Source organism: Schistocerca nitens, chromosome 2, assembly GCF_023898315.1.
Source record: "Schistocerca nitens isolate TAMUIC-IGC-003100 chromosome 2, iqSchNite1.1, whole genome shotgun sequence".
Classification (NCBI taxonomy): domain Eukaryota; kingdom Metazoa; phylum Arthropoda; class Insecta; order Orthoptera; family Acrididae; genus Schistocerca; species Schistocerca nitens.
The window spans coordinates 76,837,754-76,852,540 of record NC_064615.1 but is presented as its reverse complement, the minus strand read 5'-3'; the positions used below and the strand labels follow the sequence as shown (position 1 = coordinate 76,852,540).

General features: G+C 45.5%; 1 protein-coding gene across 2 annotated transcripts in view; it reads right to left on the bottom strand.

Annotated features, from left to right (window-relative positions):
- The window catches only part of LOC126235748 (leukocyte elastase inhibitor-like), an 86,078-nt gene that overhangs the window by 38,384 nt on the left and 32,907 nt on the right, over positions 1 to 14,787 (bottom strand). The window lies entirely within an intron of this gene.

Below are 14,787 nucleotides of genomic sequence, written 5' to 3'. Positions count from 1 at the left end.
AGGCACTTTCTCCTTCACCCGGATCTCCTGGGCAGCCCTTTCATCGACATACATGGGACAATGCAACGGGAGGAGGACAATCACCCTCATGAGCATCTCTGACACAAGTTACACATTTGGCCAAGAGTCGACAGCAGTAGCGAGTGGGGCTGTAACGATGACATTGGTAGCAGTGCATCAGATACGGAATGTACGGTCGTACTGTGGTAACTTCATATCCTGCTTTGATCTTTGACGTTAGAACTACTTCATCAAAAGTGAAAAATAGAGTGCGTGTGAGCACTAAGGATGCATATATCACCCAATGGACTGCGATGACACACTGATCCCCAGCCGGTGTGGCCGAGCGGTTCTAGGGGCTTCAGTCTGGAACCGCGCGACCGCTACAGTCGCAGGTTCGAATCTTGCCTCGGGCATGGATGTGTGTGATGTCCTTAGGTTAGTTAGGTCTAAGTAGTTCTAAGTTCTAGGGGACTGATAACCTCAGATGTTAAGTCCCATAGTACTCAGAGCCATTTGAACCGTTTGACACACTGATCAGAGAGGTACGTTTGGATTTCTGCCTCAGTCAGACCATCGAGCAGCCTAGTGTAAATAAAACCAAGGGAAGAATACACCATTACAGCATTCTATGGGCCTCAACATTGATAGCTGTGGAGGAGCGAAGCGGCAAGCAGTTATACCTGAGAATCAGAAGTAGTCTGCAAAAGCAAAGTGCTGTTTCCTAAAGCGAGAACAGGATTTCACAGGGCCAGCAATTGCAGCAGTACCTTTATGAATAATAAACGGATTTACCATAGCAAAGGACTCACTGTCTTCAGCTACGTGAAACTACGAGGAACTGTGATGCAGTTGGGAGAGTCTTTGAATCATTAGCGTCATTCCATTTACAATAGACATAGACTGAGAGGAAGATGTTTAGCTCATTGCGAGAAAATCCTCCATGATTGCCAGCGTCTCCGATGGTGCGCCTCTTCCAATTTCGACCCCCCCTCAGAAGGGGCACACTCGCCTTAGGTGATTGTTCACACCTCAGGTCACACATTCCGGATCGTTCTGGTATGTGGTTTGTTTACACTATACGAACTTTGACGACTCATTCCCAGAGACAAACACTATCTCTTTCGAATAGATTGTGGGAACAACCAGTGATCAGTGTTATTACTAATATTTACTTTCAAAAACAGTCTTGATCCCAAATTATTTATTCCGGTGACTGGTTTTGACCACAACTGTGGTCATATTCAGACCAATGGGCAAGAACCTCCTTCTGGTTCAAAATGGTTCAAATGGCTCTGAGCACTATGGGACTTAACATCTGAGCTCATCAGTGTCCTAGAACGTAGAACTACTTAAATATAAATAACCTAAGGACATCACACACATCCATGCTCGAGGCACGATTCGAACCTGCGACCGTAGCGGTCGCGCGGTTCTAGACTGATGCGCCTAGAACCGCTCTGCCACTGCGGCCGGCCTTCCTTCTGGTGGTAAATCACCACTAGAAGGAGGTTCTTGCTCATTGGTCTGAAGATGACTATGGTTGTGATCTAAACCAGTCACTGGAATAAATAATTTGTGATCGAAACTGTTTTTGATAGTAAACACTATCTCGATCTCCTTACAGACTAGGTTCTCAGTTTTTTTACCCAAAACCGTGATGTCATCGTACCAGACCTTGGCGTAAATTAATCCGACACGTTGTGCACAGTGCACAGGGGTGATTCAAGTAATGCATCCCGGACTTACTTCATCTTCAATGATTCCCTGACTCATCAGATCCCATTCCCAATGAGTGATTGTGGGATTTCCTGAAAAGGAACATGTGTTCACCTGTTGGGTCCTCAACTGCACTCAACGCAGAAAACTATAATGTATGCAGCATGCCAGAACTGTTGCTGAATTCTGATTACAACAGTCACGTTGGATCCCTGCTGCGCGCAAGAAGAACAGAGAAAGTAGACGACAACAAAGACTGTATGACTATGTTAGATAACGTGTATGGTAAAGGTCAGCAAAGATGAGTATGATGTGTACATTGAAAGGTGAAAGAAACATGTCTTTTGAGTAACGTTATTATTTTGAAGAAGAGAAGTTTGAGATAAAACTGCAGCTAGGAATGTTTGTTAGAATTATATATTAATACTTTCAGCTGCTCAGGGGCGTTTATATATATCAACGGGGACAGGTGAAAATGTGTGCCCCGACCGGGACTGAAACCCAGGATCTCCTGCTTACACGGCAGACGCTCTATCCATCTGACGCACCGAGGGTACAAAGGATAGCGCGACTGCAAGGACTATCCCGCGCGCGCCTACCACGAGACCCACATTCTCACCTTATATGTACACACACTACATTCGTAGTGTCACAACCCAACACACTCTTTACTTGTGGAAGAAATTCTTACCAAGTCCCGTAAGAGTTCGGGTAATATGTGTGCATCCACACAGAAGAGGAAGGTCATGGCCGGTATTGCCAGAACTATATACTTTCGCGCTTGAATACACCAGAGAAGTGTCAGAGAAGCGGTTCTTGTCGGTAGACCAAGTCAGTGTCAGGAAACTGAACTAAGCAACTTGTCCACAACTGTGCAGATGATCAGTGTTAAGTTGGCCGTGAATACAGCCCTCTACGTTGTTGGCCATTTTCCACGAAAGTAGATGTTCTAAATAACATCGACAGCAACTGCTCTGCCTCATTAGGACCCAAGTCGTTGTAATGCCTAGATGTGTCTCCGCGGCTGTAAAGTCACTCCCCAGACTACATGGTCATATCGTTTAGGACCATGTCCAGACAGTTTAACGGAGTGGTACAGGTATCAGAAGATAGGTAAAGGAATGTCGAGTAGTTGGAGGGACAATTAATGATCATGTTACTCGCTAGTTGCGATAATCACATAATCAAAAGTTACAATGGCAATTAGTAATAATTACATCTACATCTAGATGGATACTCTGCAAATCACATTTAAGTGCCTGGCAGAGGGTTCATAGAACCACCTTCACAATTCTCTATTATTCCAATCTCTTATAACGCACGGAAAGAAGGAACATAGTCGCTGTGGTAACCTGTCATGTTCTATTGCCATGTGCCGTCATTATATGGTATCTCCCTCTCTCGCCCTCAATTACATGTTTCATTTCTTCATGGTGTACTTCGATTACGGGTGTGTATGGCTCTTGATTGACTGACCGTTGTCTCTCAGGCTAATAATAACTGCCTCAGCACCACGCACTTTTGCGCCTACTTCAACATATTTTTCATCTTCTTCGGTTGCATGAGCTTCATTATTTATACAGGGTGAAAAGTATTTAAACCGACAAACTCTAGGAGGTTGTAGGGGACATCTAAACAAGTATTTTTCCCTAATGTCATTTTTTCCTATGAGGATTATTTAAACCGGTGGAGGCCGTATTACGCTCTTCAGTTGTTAGAGGCCGTATTACGATATTCAATTGTTAAAGGGGTTATTACGCTCCTCAGTTGTAGGCAAATGCTGTCCACCAGTGTAGTAGTGCATTGTCTCTGTTTACTAATGGAGCGATACACCTGGAGTGAGTACACTGATGTGGTTGGTGCGTACTACATCCTAATCGCCGTATCCCGCATCATACGACCTTTGCTGCTGCGTACCAACGTCTGCCATGAGACCGGGTCATTTAGCAGATTACCGGGACAGTGACGCCGTCACACGGTAAGAACGCTGCAATTTGAGGAAGCTGTCTTGCAGCATGTGGAGCGGGATCCTTCAATCAGCACTCGCGCAATTGCACGTAACATGGGGACAAATCAGACGAATGTAAGAACAGTCCTTCGAGAGCAATTGTGACGTCCATTTTACTTACAGTGTGTCCACAACCTGGAACCAGTTGATTATCCACCCAGAGCACAGTTTTCGCAGTGGTACCTGGAACAGTGTGAAATGCATCCAACATTTCCATCCTCTGTGTTTTTTTACCGATGAAGGAACGTTCGGGCGTGATGGAGTCTTCAACAAGCACAATTCGTATGTTTGGAGTGAGGGTAGCCCACATGCCACAGATACTAGCGCTCATCAAGTGCGGTTCTTCGTTAATGTGTTTGTCGGTGTTGTTGGGAACTGTATAATTGGGTGGTATCTGCTACCTAGGCCATTAAATGGAAGGCACTATTACAATTTTCTCGCCAGAGCATTGCCAGAATTTCTGGAAGACGTCCCGCTCCCTACAAGACAACGCATGTGGTTCCAACATGACGGGGTGCCGGAACATTTCAGTCGTTGTGTGCGTCGATTCCTGGACCGACGGTTTCCAGAACCGTGGACTGGCAGAGGTGGTCCTGTACTATGGCCTGCCCGATCCCCAGATATGCCCCCTCTGGACATTTTTGTGTGGGGAGAGATGCGCAACTTTGTTTACGCAACTCCTGTTGCTTCAGAAGAGGATCTGGTTGCCTGGACAGTAGCAGCAGCAGGAACAATTCAGGATACTCCTGGGGCTTTTGCCCGTGTCAGACAGAACATGATCCGACGGTGTAACCTTTGTTTACGTGTCAATGGAGGCATTTTTGAAAACCTACTGTAATTGAAATTGGGTTGTGTTAATGTGTTGTCTCTTGCTCATAAAAAAATGGAAAAGCGTTTGTTGGTTTAATTAATTTGTCTCCAGAGAAATCTTCCTCTACCGGTTTAAATACTCCTCATAGGAAAAACTGACATTAGGGAAAAACATTTGTTTTTATGTTCCCTATAACCTCCCAGAGTTTGTCGGTTTAAATACTTTTCACCATGTATATTTTTGCGTTATTTATCAGAACATACATTTTACTGATTCTTATGCAATGAGAGCTGTGCATCCCATTCTTTCACCAATCCCTCATCTCGCTTGATCTACTGCACTGTGCTTCAGAAGAAAATGTTGAATCATGTCAGTAAGAAGAAATATACCTACCAGGATAGCCGAGCGTGTTAAAGTGCCACTTCCGGGACGGGGAGGTTCGCCGGCTCCCGATCGAATCTTCCCGGCCGATTAACGACGAGGGTCGGTGTGCAAGTCAGCCTGGATGTTGTTTGTCGGTGGTTTCCAACATCCCACTAGGTGAATGCTGGGCTAGTACCCAAGTCCCGCCTCTGTTACAGAATCCGCAGACATTCAGAAAACTTTCGCTTGATCTCACGCGAATAACACTGCACGTATATGGTTGGAGTGCACGTATTCCATCACGGAGAGTAACGGGATGGTAACAGGAAGGGCGTACGGCTACCCTTTAAAGTAACCATGCCAAATTCTTTACAATCATGGAGACCCTGCGTCGATGAGGAACAAAGTCACAAGGAAAGGAAGAAGATGTCAGTAGCAGTAGATGAATTCGATGCTTTATACGCGATCAGGTCAGCCAATGGAGTAGTGTACGTTTCCAGCCCACACAGATAGGAATGCGGTTTTACTTTTCCACAAGGGAAATATGATTAGAGTTTAACCACAGGGGGGAGAATCTCCGGCAGGATAACGAGGCAAAACGGCCTTTTCCTTTTTGGAAGCATTATCCCGATATTCGAGTTAACCGACAAAGAAAACCATTATAATTTAATAAATGAAGATGGCACCATCTTCATATAGATAAGGCTTACCGGCCAATGATCTTCTTCAGTGCGGATGCACTCACATTGCTCAACCTCTTACGGGAATCAGTAGACTGACTGCCACGAGTAATGAGTATAGTGGACAGGGACACTACAAATTTACTGTGTGGACAGTAAGTTGGAAGTGTGGGATTGTGGGTCTCACAGGGAGCGTGCCAGAGATAAGTCCCTGGAGTCGCACTACCCGCTGTGTCCTCAGTGGCGCAGTCGGAGGCCGGCACGGTAGCTCAGCGTGTCAGCGTGTTCGGTCAGAGATCTGGTCGGCCTGTGTAATAAAAAACTGAGTGGAAGGATGAACAAAACGAACTTTAACGGATGTCATGTGACGTCCGCAACGACCAAACACAACGATCAACAACGAAAAAATGAAAAAAAAGGTCGGATAGAGCGTCTCCCATGTAAGCAGGAGATTCCAGGTTCGCGTCCCGGTCGGGGCACACATTTTCAACTGTCCCCGTTGATATTTATTAACGCCTATAAGCAGCTAATGGTCTGGACTTCATTGTAATTTAATGTGAGTCCATTGTCTTCCTCACTGTCACGTCACTTTCTCATGTGATATCAAAGCAGTGATGTAGCAGTATATGCCTCAAGTTACTCGCCACTCTGCCATTTAACACGTATCATTTCGTTAAAACTGTATATTTTTTGCTGTTTTACGTCTTCTACTATGTGGTATTTCCAGTATCTATGGCTACTTTTGGCAAATGGTATTTTTTCGACCGAAATTAGCTAGCCATTGCACAAGCGCAGATTCTGGATACTCAATAAGAGAGCTATAACCATCTTAAGACGTTTCTGCAGAATACTATGACAGTGACTGGTCTGAAATAAAGTTTTCAGTAGCACGTATTCTTGTGTAACGACGTACTATCATCTTTGGTCGTAACAAGATCTTACACTCAAACTGCTACGTTTGGAATAGGGTGCGCCAATAATCACCGTGCAAGAATTTTGGTACGCGTACTGAGAGAAGGAGATTCCCAGTTCGGTCAGTTCCGAACTGAGGTTAACGTCTACTTACTTATAGAAACTAATGTTTACCGTGGTGGCATTTGTAAGTTGCTGTTTCGTGTGGTTGCCGGTGGATGCCTCCATAGCGCAGTTAGTTTGATCGTCCGCTCACGCGTTCGTTTCACAATTGCCTTAAAAGTCGAGATGGCGATAGCTCAGGAAAAACATGCGTATTACGTTGCCCGTTTCAACTCCGTAACTATGAGACATGGTTTCCACTGACAGTAAGGGTTTGCACCCCGTACAGTTCAAAGCAGGCGGCGGTGGAACCTTCAGTTTCAACGCCCTGGTGCGACTCTTTCACCTGGACGTCACTTCGGCGCCCTCACGTGACCCTAATCTACTCGACTAGTCCTGCAGGGGACAGGAAACCTACAGTTTCATGTAGCGTCGGGAGGCTATAATTTTTTTAAAGTGCAGCTACTCACAGGGGCCCAGAGTGGGCTGTAATTATCGTATGGCAGCGAAACTTGGTAGATATTCTGGTTTCTGGTGCGTTAATGTGGAACCGATTCACGCCGGAAAAAAGTTAGTTCCGATTGTGGCCACCAGGTGCAAGTCTGGCGTCGTTAATGCAGGAAAGACAATGAAATATTTCCATAAGTAATTGGTCAGAAACGGGATGTGGGCAGAAAAGTTCAAACAAAGGAGGAAGGCATGATGCAGACGACATTATAACCGCCAGTTAAACAGTTTGTTCAGTACGAGCACCAAAGACATTAACAAGATGCTGTACAGCGCCAGATTTGCACCTAGTGGCCAAAATTGGAACAATTTTTTTTCCAACGTAATGTCACCCATGTTTCACTCCTATACGATAAGTGCAGCCCACACTGGACCTTTGGGAGTAGCTGCACTTTAGATTACAGCCCTCGGTAATTCCTGGCGAATATTCACATCTCTAAGAGATGAAGTTTAGATTAAAGCCGGACTCCAATATTCCGTTTTCCGGGCTGGAATCGGACCCATGACCTTCATGTTCCCAGAAATGCGCTTACCACCACTATAGCACCAGACGAGAATTGGCAATTTCAAGACCTTCCCTGTTGCCTTAATCAGTAGTGGGTATCCGCAAGTAAACCTAATCTCCATGTGCTTGTTCAAACAGGGGGTATTCAACAGAGTATTTCACGTGGCCCACAGGAGATTATTCATCGTTCCAGCCTAAATTAAGCCTTACGTTACACGGCGATGTTTCTATTTCAAACCAAACGGAAGTTAGTTGCTACAAACCCTTCGTGATGGTGATAAATAATAACGTCCATTGTGAGTTCATTCTGGGTGTGGAGATGCTAGATAATTTCTTTTCACGTTTAGTATCCAATTATTAGGCTACGCTGCAGCTAACCTCCAAACTGTAAGATGTGTAACCTCCAAACCTTCATGTGTTTTGTGCCTTTACCATGAGAAAAGATTTACGACTTTTTTTATCGAAAGTCAGTTACTGGAAACATACTTGCTTATGTTGGTAATCTGACTTTTTTCACAGTTAAGAGAACACACGTATACTTCATTTTCAATAGGGCAGAGCGACGCTGTATTGGTCTTTAATTTTCATCAAGACAGAGCAATCTCAGACTGACATTGATTCTTCAACGATACAGAGCACCAATGCACTGGAATTCAGTTTTCAAGAAGCCCATTCAGTTTTCCACAGGCCAGATCACCCTCACAGTGGCACTGATTCTTCAACAAAACAGGGCATCACTACACTGGGCTTCATTTATCAACAGGGCAGAGCACCACCATAGTAGGCTTCAATTTTCAATGGGGCAGAGCATCACTACACTGGGCTTCATTTATCAACAGGGCAGAGCACCACCATAGTAGGCTTAAATTTTCAATGGGGCAGAGCATCACTACACCAAGCTTCATTTATCAACAGGGCAGAGCACCACCATAGTAGGCTTCAATTTTCAATGGGGCAGAGCATCACTACACCAAGCTTCATTTATCAACAGGGCAGAGCACCACCATAGTAGGCTTCAATTTTCAATGGGGCAGAGCATCACTACACTGGGCTTCATTTATCAACAGGGCAGAGCACCACCATAATAGGCTTCAATTTTCAATGGGGCAGAGCATCTCTACACTGGGCTTCATTTATCAACAGGGCAGAGCAGCACCATAGTAGGCTTCAATTTTCAATGGGGCAGAGCATCACTACACTGGGCCTCATTTATCAACAGGGCAGAGCACCACCATAGTAGGCTTCAATTTTCAATGGGGCAGAGCATCACTACACTGGGCCTCATTTATCAACAGGGCAGAGCACCACCATAGTAGGCTTCAATTTTCGATGGGGCAGAGCATCACTACACCAAGCTTCATTTATCAACAGGGCAGAGCACCACCATAGTAGGCTTCAATTTTCAAAGGGGCAGAGCATCACTACACTGGGCTTCATTTATCAACAGGGCAGAGCACCACCATAGTAGGCTTCAATTTTCAATGGGGCAGAGCATCTCTACACTGGGCTTCATTTATCAACAGGGCAGAGCACCACCATAGTAGGCTTCAATTTTCAATGGGGCAGAGCATCACTACACTGGGCCTCATTTATCAACAGGGCAGAGCACCACCATAGTAGGCTTCAATTTTCAATGGGGCAGAGCATCACTACACTGGGCTTCATTTATCAACAGGGCAGAGCACCACCATAGTAGGCTTCAATTTTCAATGGGGCAGAGCATCACTACACCAAGCTTCATTTATCAACAGGGCAGAGCACCACCATAGTAGGCTTCAATTTTCAATGGGGCAGAGCATCACTACACTGGGCTTCATTTATCAACAGGGCAGAGCACCACCATAGTAGGCTTCAATTTTCAAAGGGGCAGAGCATCACTACACTGGGCTTCATTTATTAACAGGGCAGAGCACCACCATAGCAGGCTTCAATTTTCAAAGGGGCAGAGCATCACTACACTGGGCTTCATTTATCAACAGGGCAGAGCACCACCATAGTAGGCTTCAATTTTTAATGGGGCAGAGCATCACTACACTGGGCTTCATTTATCAACAGGGCAGAGCACCACCATAGTAGGCTTCAATTTTCAATGGGGCAGAGCATCACTACACCAAGCTTCATTTATTAACAGGGCAGAGCACCACCATAGTAGGCTTCAATTTTCAAAGGGGCAGAGCATCACTACACTGGGCTTCATTTATCAACAGGGCAGAGCACCACCATAATAGGCTTCAATTTTCAATGGGGCAGAGCATCTCTACACTGGGCTTCATTTATCAACAGGGCAGAGCACCACCATAGTAGGCTTCAATTTTCAATGGGGCAGAGCATCACTACACTGGGCCTCATTTATCAACAGGGCAGAGCACCACCATAGTAGGCATCAATTTTCAATGGGGCAGAGCATCACTACACTGGGCTTCATTTATCAACAGGGCAGAGCACCACCATAGTAGGCTTCAATTTTCAATGGGGCAGAGCATCACTACACCAAGCTTCATTTATCAACAGGGCAGAGCACCACCATAGTAGGCTTCAATTTTCAATGGGGCAGAGCATCACTACACTGGGCTTCATTTATCAACAGGGCAGAGCACCACCATAGTAGGCTTCAATTTTCAATTGTGCAGAGCATCACTACACTGGGCTTCATTTATTAACAGGGCAGAGCACCACCATAGTAGGCTTCAATTTTCAAAGGGGCAGAGCATCACTACACTGGGCTTCATTTATCAACAGGGCAGAGCACCACCATAATAGGCTTCAATTTTCAATGGGGCAGAGCATCACTACACTGGGCTTCATTTATCAACAGGGCAGAGCACCACCATAGTAGGTTTCAATTTTCAATGGGGCAGAGCATCACCACACTGGGCTTCATTTATCAACAGGGCAGAGCACCACCATAGTAGGCTTCAATTTTCAATGGGGCAGAGCATCACTACACTGGGCTTCATTTATCAACAGGGCAGAGCACCACCATAGTAGGCTTCAATTTTCAATGGGGCAGAGCATCACTACACTGGGCTTCATTTATCAACAGGGCAGAGCACCACCGCACTGGGCTTCAATTTTCACTGCGGCAGCGCACCAAGCACTGGGCTTCATTTATCAACAGGGCAGACCATTAACACACTGGGCTTCATTTTGGAACAGGGCAGAGCATCAACACACTGGGTTTCAATTTGCAACAGGACAGAGCACCACTGCACTGGGCTTCAGTTTTCAACAGGGCAGAGCACCAAGCATTAGGCTTCATTTATCAACAGGGCAGAGCATCAACACACTGGGCTTCATTTTGCAACAGGAAAGAGAATCAACACAAGTGGGATTTATTTTTCGCCAGGACAGATCACAATCCGACATGCCTTCCTTTTTCAACTCGGCTTAGTAACACCGCACTACCATCTGCGTGTACCAACATTTTAGAACAATGAGCTGCCTGTTCAGCCAGAAAGGGGCGAATTGATCCAGTATATTTTTAAAGGACGTTACATTCGTCGTTGACTTTAGAAATTGCTTATTTCACTATTGTCGTTTCGGCCTTAGAGTCATTTGCAAGTGGCTCCGCAAAAGATTTTACTTCAGCACATGTCAGATTTTAAAATCGTCTGACATGTACACATGTCATCGTCAAAAATAGGCCTTTTCACTGTAGAAATGCAACAACAGCAGACTATATATAAAGAGAAAAGGCCTATGGACGATGGAATGTATACAAGTCGGAGAACTTTAAAGCATGACATGTGCTGAAACAATATCATTTGCAGTACCACTTGAAAATGGCCCAAAGTCCGAAAATTTCAATTGTGAAATAAATAACTTCTATAGTCAACGGCAAATACGATGCCCTTTAAAAAAATTATACATGACTGAACCCCAACCATGAGAAGTTTATCGGATCTAGCTTTGCACCATTGGCCTCCGAGGTCACCTTATCTCTCGTTCCACAGCAGCAGCAGTGAATTCTTTAGCCCCAGGCATGTTCGCTAAGTACGGGACGAGTCTGACTCGTCTGGATGTTCGTCGTGCGTCCAGTGGAAGGCATATTGTCTTTAGTCCAAGACAAATGAAAATTTGATCCTATACGTGACCATAAAAAATACCCCAAAAATGTTAGTGCATTCGTAAAATCAGATGCTTCATATGAAAACAAAACTTGAATATATTCTCTTATGATATCCGGTGAATCTTTCTTATTCAAAGACTCGTTTCAGTAACGTAACAGATTCCTGCTTAGCTACAAGCAAGACCACTCGCTTTATGCACGCGCAATTGAAGAGACATCGCATCGGTGACGCCAAAAGGGTTGTGTTCCGTAGGGTTTCATATTGAACCCCTTAATGCCGAATGTCATTAATTCCCATCATACCAAAACTGTGCTAATAATCGGAAGGTAAATTGTTTTTGAACACAAGCGCCGGTAGATGCTCGATTCTGCATGAAGCCGCCAACGCTTCTGGCAAGTGCTGCATTCTTCTGAGCGTTTCGAGTACCTGTAACCTAGAAATTTAATCAGTTCCAAGGGGTTCATTCTATACTGTAAATCTTTTATATGATGGGTCTATCATTGGCATCATGTATTCAACTAGCACTGTGCAACGTTGATATTCAAGAGCTGTGACGTTCACCTATTGGAGCGCCAAACGAGACAAGCGTTAGACTAAGACGATGAGCGAACAATCAAGTACCGTTGAAAGTGAGGGTGGAGGGTGCCTGCAGTGCAGTCGCCCACCCTCAACAGAGGTAGCCTTCCTCCGAGAACAGAGGAATCGTGATTTTGGAGTTAAACTGGACAGTGGTCTGCATGGAGTGCTGCACACAGGTACCTGCTACTGACGACTGTCGACTTTAAGAAACCCTTTGCCACAGTTAAACGACATAGACGTTGCTGCCTCCTCATTCGTGATCATGATCGCCTCTTAAACACGTTACCCAAGGACACGGTGATTGTACGGGAAAACACGGCAGACTGCCTCATCGGCCAAATCCACACAGTTGTCTGGTAGGACCAGATACGCAAGCTCTGTTACTATCCAGTACTGCTGCCCAACTTAATATTCCAGCAGCCGCTTAGAATTTGACAGTGTCAAAAAGAAAACGAGCAGCAACTTCCGCGTCCTAGGTAAGTTCATCCACAGCGTACGTTCCGCAGCGACTTCGGCGGACATGTGCAACCAGAAGTCAAAGGACAATGTAATGACGGGACAGCAACAAAAAATTCAAATGATTAAAGAAGAAACGTACCTGTGCCATATAGTTGTATGAACTAAACATAACGGCCAATTATGAAAGAGAGAAAGGGTTGGGTGGAAAGAGAGAATGGGGGGGGGGGGGGGAGAAGGAGGAAGCGGAGAGATAGATAGATAGAGAGAGAGAGGGGTTTAAGGAGTTCGTGTGCTCGGAGACGTACACTACTGGCCATTAAAATTGCTACACCAAGAAGAAATGGAGATGATAAACGGGTATTCATTGGACAAATATATTATACTAGAACTGACATGTGATTACATTTTCACGCAATTTCGTTGCATAGATCCTGAGAAATCAGTACCCAGAAGAACCACCTCTGGCCGTAATAACGGCGTTGATACGCCTGGGCATTGAGTCAAACAGAGCTTGAATGGCGTGTACAGGCACAGCTGCCCATGCAGCTTCAACACGATACCACAGTTCTTCAAGAGTAGTGACTGGCGTATTGTGACGAGCAAGTTGCTCGGCCACCATTGACCAGACGTTTTCAGTTGCTGAGAGATCTGGAGAATGTGCTGGCCAGGGCAGAAGTCGAACATTTTCTGTATCCAGAAAGGCCCGTACAGGACCTACAACATGCAATCGTGCATTATCCTGCTGAAATGTAGGGTTTTGCAGGGATCGAATGAAAGGTAGAGCCACGGGTCTCAACACATCTGAAATGTAACGTCCACTGTTCAAAGTGCCGTCAATGCAAACAAGAGGTGACCGAGGCGTGTAACCAACGGCACCCCATACCATCACGCCAGGTGATACGCCAGTATGGTGATGACGAGTACACGCTTCCAATGTGCGTTCACCGCAATGTCGCCAAACACGGGTGCGACCATCATGATGCTGTAAACAGAACCTGGATTCATCCTAAAAAATGACGTTTTGTCATTCGTGCACACAGACGCTCCTGTCTGTGATGCAGCGTCAAGGGTAACCGCAGCCATGGTCTCCGAGCTGATAGTCCATGCTGCTGCAAACATCGTCGAACTGTTCGTGCAGATCGTTGTTGTCTTGCAAACGTCCCCATCTGTTGACTCAGGGATCGAGACGTGGCTGCACGATCCGTTACAGCCATGCGGATAAGATGCCTGTCATCTCGACTGCTAGTGATACGAGGCCGTTGGGATCCAGCACGGCATTCCGTATTACCCTCCTGAACCCACCGATTTCATGTTCTGGTAACAGTCATTGGATTTCGACCAACGCGAGCAGTAGTGTCGCGATACGATAAACCGCAATCGCGTTAGGCTACAATCCGACCTTTATCAAAGTCGGAAACGTGATGGTACGCATTTCTCCTCCTTACACGGGGCATCACAACAACGTTTCACCAGGCAACACCGGTCAACTGCTGCTTGTGTATGAGAAATCGGTTGGAAACTTTCCTCATGTCAGCACGTTGTAGGTGCCGCCACCGGCGCCAACCTTGTGTGAATGCTCTGAAAAACTAATCATTTGCATATCACAGCATCTTCTTGCTGTCGGTTAAATTTCGCGTCTGTAGCACGTCATCTTGGTGGTGTAGCAATTTTAATGGCCAGTAGTGTACTACATCGTGGTAGTTACGATACCCATGATCACTGAAAAGCGAAGAAGAAGAAACAAGAGTGCCACTAGAGGAAAGATGCTCTTAACTGGAAACAACTTTCGGACCTTGCTTCTAAAGATATAGCGAATATCTTTCCCATAGCTACCGACCGGTTTCCATTCTTCTAGATGTACGTTCTGTGCCGTTCAGTATGGAGCGCCCCTCACTTTCGCACTCTTGAGCCTTTTTAAGGGCAGTCAAACAGGTAGTGCTCGGGGTCAAGGAAGTGCGACAGATCCTGCAATGGCAAGCATCCTACCGTACTTCGTTGACAGAACTTTGACTCATCACTTTCTAAAAATCGTATTGTGCTTCGAAATTTTACTTTGAATGTCGTATAACATA